A 14,510-nucleotide genomic window follows, 5' to 3' on the forward strand; every position below is an offset into this window, starting at 1 on the left:
TAAACTCAAAGGTGTTGCGAGGGTCAAATGGGGAAGCCATGGATTATTGGAGCAATTGTGGAGCCCTGTGGAACTGGTATGCTTTCCTGATTGCTAGATTCGGAGTGCCATCTTTGGAGCAAATGGCACACTTTTTCTCTCTTTTTTTTGCACAAAATATATTCTTGCCAAAGTAAAAGGGTTTTGCTAATGCTGCCTCTGATGGGGAAGGTGCTGATATTTTCATTCCTGTATAGGAGCAAAATAATAATAATAAATCTCACAGCAGATGATAGTTTGTGGTTTGTATTTTTCAGCAAGATACCTCAGTGTGTCAAGACACCCTTTTTCATTAAGGATGTGAATTTTTATTACACCCTCAGACTATGAACACTTCTGTACATGGGCAAGCTGGTCTGGAATTTAGTATTCCTGACCTTACACTGTAAACGGTGCTTGCGGCTGCATCTCACCATTTTAATCCTACTAGTTTAATCACACCCTTCTCGGTGAAGGCAATCAGAGCTTAACTACCATATTTTTCCATGTACATGACCCCCCAATGTATAAAATGACCCCCTAATTTTGACCCTTGATGGAGGCGGAGGAGAAGTTAATGGGCAACTGCTCCTCCACCTCCATCTCCTGCTGCTGTCTCGGCTGCCCACCCAATCACCTCCAGTGCAACTGCCGGGGCCCACCTCCAGCTCACCTCACCACCTTGTCGCCTGCCCTAAGGAGACGATCACTGCAGGAGGTGATCCAGTGGCGGCGGCAGGAAGAGGCACTCGAGTGTGTGCGAGTGCTTGTTTGCCTCCGCCTCTGCCACCGGATGGGACAAGGGTGTGACATGAGCTGAGCCTGTCAGTCCCATGATTGGGCAGGCAGGGGAGGTGGCAGCAAGAGATGCCCGAGCGCATGTGCATGCTCCTTCACCTCCGCCTCTGCCTCGTCCTGCTGCTGCTGCTGCCTCAGCCACAAGAGGGGACAAGCCGTGAGGAGGTGGCGGCAGCAATAGGTGCCTGAGCGTGCGTGTGACTGCCTCCTTCCATGTATAAAATGACCTAATTATTTTAGGAAAAAGTGTAATTTTATACACTGAAAAATATGGTATCCCCAGCAGAGGGACCTCGGCAAAATGGGCAGGAACAGGAAGAGATTGTATTATTAAACCCTTCTTACTACTGACATGTTTCTCTGTGTGTTCAACCAACATCTTCCCTTCTGCAATTCAAGTGCATTACATCTAGACTTCCAGCTTGACGCTGCGACGAGACAGCAGGAGGAGGATGGAGCTCCATTCCCTGGGCTGAATTCTGACCTGTCTGGCACCCCTCCAGGGAGTTAAAAAACCCTGAAGAGGTGGTGAAATGGGGGAGAAGCCTGTTGATCATGGGGGGGCAGCAGTTACCCCAAATCAGCCAGCAGGCGGAAACAAGCAACTGAATAGTTCACTTGCAAGTCATTGGCAGCCAGCAATAGAGAAGCAATAAATCAGCTAATTAACATCGTTGTTACCATTGGGTGGGAAATATTTTATAACTACAGTATACTGCTTTATGACTATCCCTGGATGAGACAATCCCTATAACAGAAATAGTGTCTCTTATCCCCACCACTTATAGAGCAGCGGTGAATCTGGAGAGAGGGAGAGAGGGAACACACACAAAGAGATGCAAAGAAAATAAAGTGGACACTAATTAGACATTTAATTATACTTCAAGGAAGGAAGTTTGGCATTACTTTGGCATTAGAAACTTAAGAAATCCTTCTCTTAAAAACATTATTAATTAAACAACTCTGGAAGCTAAACTTGTTATGCTATGGCTATCTAAGTGTTGACGCAAGGCCCAGAACACATGACCTTGAACACTACTGTATATGGCGGCCCTAAGTTGGGAATCTGTTTTGATTCTCCTTTTTTTCTGAGAACTGACTGAAGCATTGACAAATTAACCCTGTAAAATCTAACAAAGACAATTCATCTTGGAATATATATCTGACTAATGTGAACCTATGTGGACCAATAAAAACATTTGGATGTATCCTGGACTGCTTCTGGGGCTGGATTACAAAAGACATCAGGCCATGAATACAAACATCAAGTGAACTATTTGGTGAGCAAGTGTCCTTGAGCCTCCAAGCAGGGGAATCCCTTTATGACTGAGACCAGATTCAAGTTTAGCCCTAAAGATGATCAATCTATTAAAGTGGACCTATTCAAAGAAGTATTGATGGAATTGGATTGATAACTTTAAGCAACTGGACAACAATCACTTGGAATACAATTATTTGATATCTGGGACATAATGCTACAACAAGGAAAATTTGGGGATGAAACAAAATCTGCCCTTCAAGCAATTTTAGATATAGTGAGATCCCACAACAAAGAGGGAAAATTATTCAAGGAGCAGTTAAGGAAGGGCTATAGTCAACAGGAGACAGGGAATAATGAACAAGGAAATGAGGTGTGGATGATGTATGCCAATCAAAGGAGGGGCTAGAAGGAATCAGAGGAGAAAATTTAGGAGATCTAATTGTAACCCTGGAGCCAAGGAGAATCTTTGGTGTGCTAAGGGAAGATAAGGGGAGAGAACCAACAGATTTAATTAAAATAGCCTGGAAGATCTATTGGAGATAGATCAAGTGCATAAAATGATCTCAGATGGTACAAGGGATGGCAGAATTTTTTCTGAAATAGGAATAAGAATTGGGAAAAGACAAACAAGAGAAGGAGTTACATAGAAAGATAAAGGAAAAAAAATTAAGGTGGCCTTCAATGCTGAAAGCACGTATATACCTAACTTCTAGAATTGTAAGGGGACACATCTTATATATTAGAAAAGGGAATCAAACTGAAATAAGAGATCACTAATCAGAGTAAAGGCATAACACAATGGTTCTTACAGTAAATTGAAGCTAGACATAAGAAAGAGGTAAAACAAATAGTAATTAACATATATTAGATATGATATTGATATAGACATGAAAGAAAAATGTGGAGATAAAAATGGCTAAGCAATTATATAAAGAAAATCTATATAAAATGCTTTAGATAATATTTATTATGTGTCAGGAACCTATTTAGTTATTACTGATATAAAATACAAAGTTGGTCAGTTAAATTGCCTCAAAATTATATAGATTTGAAATCAGAATTGCTTTTATTAGATATTAGAGGATTTTGAGAACATTGTATACTATGAGAGCAATATCATGATAGTAGCCAATATTGTACGCTAAAATATACGCATGATTGGTTCAAATGCTTAAAGAATGTATAGATTTTGAAGGGACAGCTAAAACACCAAGATGCAAAAACAAATAATTACAAGCAACCCATGTAACACAATATTTAACAAGCACGAACCGAGTGTAGATATATTGAAAAACTAATAATTTTTTTTTAAGTGCATTACATCTAATCCTCTGTTATGGGCAGGAGAGGACAATTCTTTGCCTCCTGTGAAATAGCCCATTGGGTATTGGCAGAGGGTTGTGCATGTCTAACATCCATCTCTACACCTACCCCTCCCCAAAGCAATGAAAAAGCAATGAACCACAAAGCTAACCCTCTGCAAAGTCATTTCTCTACAGCCAGAATGTTGTTTCTAATGCAAGAGTGAGAGAGCTCAAGAGGAGAGAGGTTAAAAGGACTACAAAAGGAGAAGTGGCAAGAAGGAGTACAAGGGTAAAGAGGAAGAAGTCCAGTTACTTTAAATTACCATAAGTGCTTAGGGACATAAAATGTAATTACTCTGTCTGGAGTTCAGCCAGTGCTCTGAGGCTATCTCTTTTGAAAAGTGCCCGGAGATCTTTAATGGAAACGAGGGACAAGAGATCATTAATTAGAACATGATCAGGACCTTGGTGTGAGAGCTCATCCATATGAAAGCAACGTCAGTGTAGCAATACCATTTTAGCTGGAAACTCAGAGACACTGAGTTGCGTTCCAACCCAGGAGTGAGCTACAAATTCAGCAATGTGTATGTGAGGAAGGGCTGTCTGTTTCTGTGTCATGTCATTGGTGACATGGGATTGCATTTTCACAGAGTTCCATATCTATTCCCTGCATGGAAGATACTAGTGTATCCCAAAGAAGTCTAGCCAACAGCTTTTCTTCTCTCCATTGTGTTTATTTTCCAAAGCTATTAACATAATTTGTTGTTTACCCTGTGGCATTATTGCAACCAGCATTTGCATTTTAAACTGCTCCATCAACATTCCAAAGGGGTAAAGTGGTGTCAACCCAGATTATAAAAATCAGTGCAAGAATGGAAGTGCTCTTCTGTTCCTGACCTCTTTCCTCAGCCAACTGGCTAGCAGTGCCAGTATTTTTAACATTGTTCCCCCTTCCTTAGCAATTCCTTGGCATGTGGACATTTACTGGTGAAAATACATGCTGCAGAAAGTCTACAGATCAATTTGCTATTTAAGGCATAAGTCAGGTTCGCAGGTCGCACAAAAGCTGGTTTAGCAGACAATGTGCAACAAGCAGGGATAAGCTGTACAGTGGTGCCCTGCAAGATGGGGGCTCCGTTTGACGACGAAATTGCATCACGATGAACTTTTTGCAATCGCAAAACAATGTTCTCTATGGGGGATTTTCGCTTTGCGATGATCGGTTCCCTGCTTCGGGAGCCGATCATCGCGAAGCGATGATTTTTTAACAGCTGATCGGCAGTTTCGAAATGGCCGCCTGCTGTGTTTTCGCACGGATTCCTCACTGCACAGGCAGCAAAAATGGCCGCACTATGGAGGATCTTCACTGGACGGTGAGTTTGAATCCCCTAGGAACGCATTAATCTGGTTTTAATGCGTTTCTATGGGCTTTTTAAAATCGCATCACGACATTTTCGTTCTACAGCGATTTCGCTGGAACGAATTAACGTTGTGATGCGAGCCACCACTGTAATTAGCCCTGAGCTTGGACTCTTTTATTTGGCCAGTGATAGAGGTTTGGAGGCTTTTGCTTCCACTGTCACTTAGCCATGATGGATCACGTGGATGGACAAACTGTGATTACCATTAGCTATGATGAGTTTGCAACGAGCCAACTTTGAACCACAGTTGCTAAAGCTGTTATTTTTAAATTAACCATATTTCAGATTAACCGTAGTTGCACATCAGAACAAGCTGTGAACGCATGAGAAGAAGCTACATGAAAGGAGGACAAGGCAGGGGAAGGGAAGCCAGTGGCATGTTGTGGCTCATCCTTGCCTGGGGCCATCATGCTAAACTATATGAAAATCATCACGGGGCAGACTAGGCAGAGAGGTAGATTCCTATTCATTTGGCCATCCTACACAGAAGGATGTCTAGAACACAAGAGTTTGGAGTAATTACTTTTTTTGGACTAGTGATCATGCTGGCTAGGAGATTCTGGCAGTTGTAGTTGAAGCTCTTTTGCTTCACTGCTGCTTCCCTTAAGTCTTAAAAAACACAGACAAAAATATATAAAACAGTTGAAAAGTAGTGTTGTGCCAGAATCTCTCTTCCATTTTCCTTTTTGAACAGGCTTTGGCTGATATTCCTGTCACTTTATTTTGTTCTGTTGTGTAATTCTGAGGGAAATTTAAATTTTCTTCTGATGTGTGAGTGTGTGTGTGGGGTGTTTCATAGCTTACTCTACTGTAATGTAGTGGCTAAGATGGCTGCCCCTAATTTCTGATTTAAAAACAACCATTGTTTTTAAGGAGAGTTACCTCAGAAGGGTCACACTTCTCCTGGGTTTGAACTGAAGTGTAGGAAGTAGGCCAAGTGACTGAATGGAAGATAGGCGGATACTGGTGCGCACACCCCAGTTCACCGAGACCAGTGTAAGAACACCACATCCCAGAAACAAAATTTTCACGAATTTTTCTTCTTTTTTTTTAAATACTTATTTCTGAACAATTTGTGTTCAAATGAATGAGAATGCCTGGAAAAAAATGTAGAAGAAATCTTGAGCTCAGTCTTGAGTGCACATTTGCCATGGAGATAAAAGGATCCTACGACTATATAGCTTCCCACAGGTTTGCCTTTTAATGTAAGTCAGCCAGATGCCCATTTTCAGTGAAAGAAAAAACACCAGAGCACTGGCCAAATGATATGAAAATACTCCTCACACTTGGCCTAGATTTGCTTTCCTCCAAGGAAATAATACCCACCTACCTCATAGCTTGTGACAATTATATGACAGCTGATTATGCAGATTAGTGGAATGTGCTTAATAGTCTCCACTAGGCTCCACTCTTTAATAAGTCATCCAAATAAGATACGGGGGTAAAGTGTCAGAACGTGCCATCCCACTTCATTTCTTTCTTTTGAAAGAGTCTAAAATGTGGAGTGACATACCTCGGCCCTGCAAAATGTGGTAATCTCTGTAATATAGGCTGTGCTATTGACTTGATGTGTTTGGGAGTGGGGCCTAAGAAACTGGAAATGATTGTTACATACAGCTATGACATCACCTGCCCGTCACTGCTGAAGCTGTGTGTCATCTACCAATGGCATGACGGAGGGTGGGACATAAGGGGTGGAGCTGTTGTATATAAGGGGAGTGAATGGTGTGAGAGATCCAGATAGGGGCAGATAGGGCTTAGAGATAGGGTTGAGATAGGGAGATAGTGCTTGGAGATACTGTGAGATAAGAATTGTGCTACATAGTGAGGGTTTGTGAGAGTGCGTGTGTGATTGTTATATTATTATAGTGATTGAAGTATTATTTATATTCAAGTGATTTACCATTCCTTTTGTTTGTACACAATAAACCTAAGTTTTTATTTTGAAATCATACTTTGGCCTGAAGCTTTATTTGAGGGAATGGTTGGTGGCAGTGGAAACATAGAGTGATTGAGTGTGATGTAACGGCCCCTTTGTGAGGTATAAGGTGGCTGTTACAATGATTATCTCCAAAGGCTAATTTCAGAAAACAGCAATTAGTTCTGTGGGTCCACTTTTGGCTGACTTTGTCATCATGCACGTTAGCCAATACATTGAAAGTAAAGAGACAGCTAACAAGAACATACGTACTTCCAAATACAGCAGTTCGTCCATCTAACCAGATAGATATATAGATTACAAGATTGCAGCTAAAGATATACTTCAGGTTTGGAAAAATATTTGGAATCTGAAGTGAAGTGGGGATATTTGTTAGTTTCTGATCTGAAACAGAGAGGGGAAGCCCAAAGTGACAGACACTTGAACTGAATTGGGACTCTCTGAGACACTGACGCTTTGGTTTCAAAAGAAGAAAAAACATTTGGCACCAGTGAGTATCAGAAAATAAAAGTAATAATTTAATAAAATTAGGAAGCCCAAAGCAAAATAAGTCTGACACCTCAAGGACCAAAGGAAAGCCAAAGCTTTCCTGGAAACCTGTCATTGATCCCTTGGGAACCTCAGATTGTCCAGATAAATCCCCTTGATTTCAACCACTATTTCAAGTTTTGGTCAGGCAAAGGAAAGGTATTAGACTGTTACGTATTGTCATTTGCATCTTTTTTCTTTTTCAGTAAAGGGGATGTATACTGGAGAACAGTTTCTTCTTTTCTTTTAAGTACTTGCAGATCTCATTTGGCATTGCACTTCAGAACTAAATTTATTGAGTTCCTGTGTGTGTTAATGGGGCCATGGATGTGTTGAGTCTCTCATCTAGGACTTTAGTGGGATTAAACGCATTAGCATTAGGAAGAGGACCTCCACCTGACCCCATTTTGTGCTGAACTTTTTTGTTCAGCACAAAATGTATGTTTATATGTTTGCTACTAGGTTGTATTTTGGTGGCCTGTGTGTTTTTATTTTTTTCAGTCTGCTTATCTGTCTGCTTTCACATAGGATGGGTGTCAAATGTGGCACACAAAGTAGCAAGCATGTACTCTATCTGCTGGGATGGCAAATTTATTAACTGTGGATATTCCATCCCACTTTCAACAAATGTTTTTACCGAGTAGACTTGAGTAAACGGCATGGTTCCTAGTGAGAAGGGGAAGATAGAGGAAATAAATTAGTATGAGTTTTGCCTACACACTGGAAGTACAGAAGTTGTTTACAATTCTGAGTTTCAAACACACACACACAGTCCCGGGCCAGAACCTTTTAATTTCCTCCATTGTCATGTTTTTCCCCTCTTCTGACTCATAAAAATACGTACAAATGCTTTTCAAATACTTGACCACAAATCAAAGTGGACAGACTACAAATCAACTTGAAGTTCCTACTTGTAAAACAAATAATTCAGGCTGAATCAGAGTGGATGGTTTTTACACACACACACACACACACACACACACACACACACACACACACACACACACACACACACACACACACACACACACACACACACACACCTGTTACAACTGTTATGAGAATTACCCCCACCATATCTACCTTTTGTTGCTTTCTAGGAATGTGCAGTCTGAAGCAAGCTACACTGTATGTAAATGGAAGAGAGTGTGTTACTATCCAGTGTACCAAAATGTAAAGCACTTTGAACACTGGAAAGGCACTAAATTAGGGGGGAAATTGCCATAATTGCCTTTGCTATTCATAAGAATTTAGTAAGACCAACATAATATAGGAATTCCCAATCAGAGTAGACTCATTCGATCAATTGGTGAATGGTACGTTAATACTTACATAAACCCCATTCATTCCGTGGGTCTACTCTCATTAGACTAACAGTAGAATTCTGGCCTAGGAATGTTAGTTAGACTGTGATTTCACACAATAAGACTGATGGCAAAGAGAGACCAAATGTATAGTTCTCCAAGCACTCCCATTAAATGGCTGCCTTCTGTCATAAGCAGAATTGCAATAAGAATCCTGAGTAAGGTAAATATATACTATAAAGTTTTTTAAAAAACATTTAAGAATGGAGAGTCTTTGGGCCTCCCATATGTTTTGGTCAACAGTTTGCATCAGATCCATCCCATGTGAGCTATAGTAACAGACTGTGGGACATTTCACCTAACATATCTAAAAGGCCAAAGATTCTGTACCTTAGAAAGTGAATTCACATCGGCCTTTGCATCTGTATTTATTAATCTAAAATTTATTGTGTGCTGCACCATAGAATACTTGACATTGCATGAAATGCTCAAAAAACCATTTTTTTCTATCTGTTTCCAGCAAGAAGACTATATCCTGCTTCAGAGAAGGTGCCGTATTTTTCCATGTATAAGACACCCATATGTATAACACGACCCCCACTTTTCTAATCCAGAATTTAAAAATCTAAACTTAACGTAGCTTTGAGGGCTGATCTCATGAGAAGGAGAATCTCCTTCTCGCATGACTCTTCTGCAACCGTCAGAGAAGAAAAGCACGTGGGATGACATCAGCACCACTTGCTGTCATCTGCAGAGACCCCTCGCCACTGAGCGGAGGTGGCATGGTGCATGGGTTTTTTGCCTGACCCCATCAAAGGCGGTGCTGAGCCCTGACTGGCCTCGGCAGTGACAGCTCAGGTGGCAGGCCTAGCTCGGCTTGGCGCATCCCCTCGCCCCTCCTGGACCAGAGGCAGCAGCTCTCAATCGTGCTTTCTTCTTCTTCCTCCTCCTCCCCCTCCTCACTGGGCTTTGTGTGAACGGAGTGAGGCGGCAGCAGAAGCAGAAGCAACTGCCCACCATGTGAAGTGCCAGCGGACCTATCACCCTTTTCTCTGCCTTTGTCTCCGGCAGCAAAGATGCTGAGCAGCAGGAACCTGGACCTCGGAAGGAGGAGCAGGTTGGCACTGGATGAGGGCCTGGAAGGTGCTGCCATGCTCAAGAGTCCCTTCCATCATGGCAGCTTGCAGGAGCCTCTTCTGACCCGGGGCACTGCACTGTTGTGTCGGGAGGCACCTCTGGCGGCCATGGCAACAGGAGTGGGGCCAAGTCAATCGAGGGAGGGAGAAAACTCCTGGTCTCTCCCTCGCATTTTGCCTCAGAACCTCTCTGCAGGCAGCAGCAAATTTGCAGTTGGCAGCTGTGAACAGAAGAGGCGGGGGGGCTCCCCCGGGCAGAGACCGCTGCCCCCCCGCATGCATTATGGGGAGAAGCTGTGAGAGTGGGGGTTGTGCAGAGCGGAGGAGACTTCCAGTCAGTCCTGCATGAGCGGAGGACAAACCTTCCTCGGCCAGCCTGCTGTGCACCCTCTGTGCTGTCTGGTCTGAGCAGTGTTCCACTGCACCTCAGCTGCCCAGTGTACCGGCCAGGCTTCAGCCACCCCGTGAGTGAGGGAAGCCTGTTTGCAGAGGCAAGGTATGGGCCATTTTGTTCTCTCCTTGGCTTACGTCCATGTATAAGACAACCCTCAATTTTCAGTCTAAAGATTTTAGGCAAAAGTATCATCTTATACACAGAAAAATGTGATCGTTATCTGTTAAAGATCTATCAGCGGATGGTCTTTATTTGAAAGTATCTTCTCTTTGAAAAACTGCCTAGTCTAAGTCTCATTTAAAGATAAAGAAGTGTAAGAAGGCAGATAAGAAGCCTTAAAGCTGTCCATCAATAGTTAACATCTGGATGGTACAGCCTGACCCAACATGGTGAGACTGAATATTACAACTTTGCTCATGCTGTGCAACACCATTTCAGCCATCATCTTTCCTTTTTTTTTTACCCCAATATATGTATGCCTGTTTTATTTCCTTTGACTGAAAAAAGCAAAAAAGCAAGATGTGCTGGTGGCGATCTCCTCTGAAGCCCCTATCCCCTCAGGTCTCCACAAGGTTCTCACTCTTCTTCTTCCTTCGCTGCCACCAGGTATTGCTGCTTCAGTACCATTCAATCAAGGAGTCAAGTGTGCTTTTAAAACTTAAATGATTTATTAGATCAGGGAAGTTCGTATAGGATTATTACTCAATAGGTAAATCACAGGTTGCTAATCACTTGTATCTAAGTCAATTCTACTTTAACTTTAAAACTCTATCAACTCTCTGTTCCATTCAGCGTTCTTACAGACCTCTAACTTGCTCTAAATTCACTTTTAAGTTTCACACTGTCTCTCACTCACAGAATCTCCCTCAGACTCCATATACTAGCCTTTATATCCAGCCCCTTCCCTCCTTGGCTCCACCTTCTATCCTCTCATTGGCTCCTTCTCCACTGTTCTGCTGCGACGGACAGGTGAGGGCAGGGATGTTCGCTACAGTGCTCCTTATATACCACGCCGTAGCACTTCAATAATAATAAAACCCAACTGATTTATGACCTCATTCTGGAGGAAGATGCAGACCTGGCCTGTATAACCGAAACATGGATTGGCGGAGAGGGGGGTCCCCCCCTAGCTCTCATCTGTCCGCCCGGTTATGCTGTTCAACACCAGGGTAGACTGGAGGGACAGGGGGGGGGAGTTGCCATTGTTTATAAGTCCACCTTAGAGGTAATTAGGCACTCCTCGGTGGTAAGACCGGGTCTTGAGGCTCTCCACGTGTGGATTGGGGCTAGGGACGGTATTGGGATCTTGCTGGGTTACCGTGCTCCCCGCGACCCAGCCACCTCCCTACCGGAGCTGGTGGACTTTGTCTCCGCGGCACTGTTGGGCTCCCCGAGGCTATTGGTACTGGGGGACTTCAACGTGCATGCGGGGGCAGAGTCTTCCGGTCCAGCTCTTGAGTTCTTGGAGACCATGGCCTTCTTGAACATGTCCCAGCATGTTAACGGCCCTACACACGTGGGCGGCCATACATTAGACCTGGTCTTTTCTACCAATGGGAGCGAGAGTGGTCCGATGGTGACTGACCTTGAGTCGGTACCCTTGTCATGGTCGGATCACCACCTAATAAGATGTACCACCAAGATGGCTCTCCCCCCTCGCAGGGAGCCCGGACCTATTGTTATGGTCCGCCCTCGAAGGCTACTGGATCCGACTGGATTCCAGGATGCCATGACAGGGATTACGGCTGACCTGGCTGGCACTCCTGTCGAGGCTCTGGTCGAGGCTTGGTCCACTGCCGCGACTAGTGCCGTAGACATGATCGCACCTAAACGCCCTCTCCGCCGCAGAGATCGCCCGGCGCCCTGGTTTACCCAGGACCTCCGGACGTCGAAGCGGGTCAGGAGACGGCTAGAGCGCAAATGGAGAAAGGACCCGACGGTTTTTAATCGTACAGCTGTTAAGGTCGCTACTAACCTTTACCAGGCCAAGGTAAAGGCTGCCAATCGAACATACCTCGCTAACCGGATAAGCGAGGCGTCCAATCAGCAGGCGGAACTATTCCGTATAGTACGTGACCTATCCGGAGTTGGCCCGGGAGATAGGCCTCCCCCTAGTTTTACACTGGGCCAATTTGCAGCATTTTTTAAATCTAAAGTGGAGGCCATCCGCCGGGACCTCTCCCCTTTTTTGAACACAGTCGAGCTGAGATGTCCAGCGCTCCATCTTGTCCGGTGACTTTTGACTCTTTTCAGCCCGTTTCGCCCGACACTGTGGCCAAGACGCTTGACCGCTGTCGTGCCACCACCTCCTCTTTAGACCCTTGCCCGGCCTGGCTAATCAAGGCAGCCAGGTCCTCAACAACGGAATGGGCCACTGTAATAATTAATGGGTCTTTCCTTGAGGGCAGATTTCCCTCTGCCCTCAAGGACACACTCATTAGGCCCATAAGAAAGAAACCGAGCTTGGCGGCGGACGAAATTGGCAATTATAGGCCCGTCGCCAATGTTTCTTTCTTAAGCAAGGTAGTTGAGAGGGTGGTGGCCGATCAGCTCCAGGCGTTCCTGGATGAAACAGATGCCCTGGATCCATTCCAGTCGGGATTCAGGCCGTGCCATGGAACAGAAACGGCATTGGTCGCCCTGTGCGATGACCTGTTGAGGGAGGCCGACAGGGGCAAAATGTCTCTGCTGGTCCTCCTCGACATCTCAGCGGCCTTCGATACCATTGACCACGGTATCCTCCTGGGGAGGCTCACCGAGTTAGGAATAGGCGGCCGGGCATTTGCCTGGCTCCGTTCCTTCTTGGAGGACCGACCCCAGAGAGTCCAGCTTGGGGAGAATGTCTCGGCCCCATGGAGCCTCAATTGTGGGGTTCCACAGGGGTCGATCATCTCCCCAATGCTGTTTAACATCTACATGAGGCCGCTGGGGAGGATCATCAGGGGGTGTGGAGCTCGGTGCCATCAATATGCTGATGACACGCAGCTCTACATCTCCTTTTTTCCAACTGCAGGAGATGCCGTTCTGTCCCTTCAGCGTTGCCTGGAGACTGTACGGGAATGGATGCAGGAGAACGGGCTGAGGCTGAACCCGGACAAGACGGAGGTACTGAGGGTGGGCGCTCCCACAGCTGGGGATTTGGGTAATTCCCTCATTTTTGGGGGCGTGACCCTGCCTGTCAGCGATGGGGTTCGCAGCTTGGGTATCCATCTGGACCCGGCGCTCACTATGGAAAACCAGGTGGCGTCTGTGGTCCGTACCGCATTTTTCCATCTCAGGCGGATAGCCCAGCTGCGACCCTACCTTGACGTGGGGGCCCTCACTACTTTGGTACATGCGCTTGTAATCTCAAGATTAGACCACTGTAATGCGCTCTACATGGGGCTACCTTTGAGGCTGCTGCGGAAACTTCAGGTGGTGCAGAATGCTGCGGCCAGACTACTCAGTGGAGTGAGAAGATACCAACATATCTCCCCCACTCTGGCCGCATTGCATTGGCTGCCCATCCGATTCCGCATCGACTTCAAAGTACTGATGCTTACTTATAAAGCCCTAAACGGTTTAGGACCTCAATATCTGGCGGAACGCCTCCTCCCACCAAGATCTACCCGTGTCACTCGCGCAAGCCAGGAGGTAAGGCTGAGGAGCCTGACGCCGAGAGAGGCCCGGAAGGAAAAGACCAGAAATCGGGCCTTCTCGGCGGTGGCTCCTCGCCTATGGAACAACTTACCTCCTGAGATTCGTGCGGCCCCCTCGCTGGGCACTTTTAAAAAACAACTAAAAACATTTATGTATAAGCAGGCCTTCCCAACAGCTAATTCCAACAGTTAATTCCTGACGACTTTTTCTTCTATACTCCTATGATCTTTATTTTCGTGTATTTGTAATGTTTTTAATATTTACTACTGCTGATTGTAAGCCGCCTAGAGTGGTCGAATCTGGCCAGATAGGCGGGATAGAAATGAAATAAATAAATAAATAAATAAATAAATTCAAGAACTCTCTGGCCGGCTTACATGTTAATTATACAGACTCCACATTGCCCCCCACCCCTAGTGATCTGGGTACTCAGTTTATTGACCTCAGAAGGATAGAAGGCTGAGTCAACCTTGAGCCAGCTACCTGGGATTGAACCCTGGGTCGTGAGCACAGTTTTGGCTGCAGTACAGCGGTTTAACCACTGTGCCACAAGCCTCCCTTGCAAGAGAATCCTGTACCAACATTTCTCATGGAACATCATTTGCCCAATTTGAATTCGTATGTCCTATAATTGTGAAGGGGATAGAAAGGGTTTGATTGAGGCTTCTGCAGTGTCTCTGTCTGGACTAGCTACTAGGCAGTTCGTATAATTAATTCCTGCTACATCTGTGATAAATTTGATCCTGATCTAAAGTCCACTTTTAAAGT

This window comes from Pogona vitticeps, chromosome 1 (assembly GCF_051106095.1).
Source record: "Pogona vitticeps strain Pit_001003342236 chromosome 1, PviZW2.1, whole genome shotgun sequence".
Taxonomy (NCBI): Eukaryota; Metazoa; Chordata; class Lepidosauria; order Squamata; family Agamidae; genus Pogona; species Pogona vitticeps.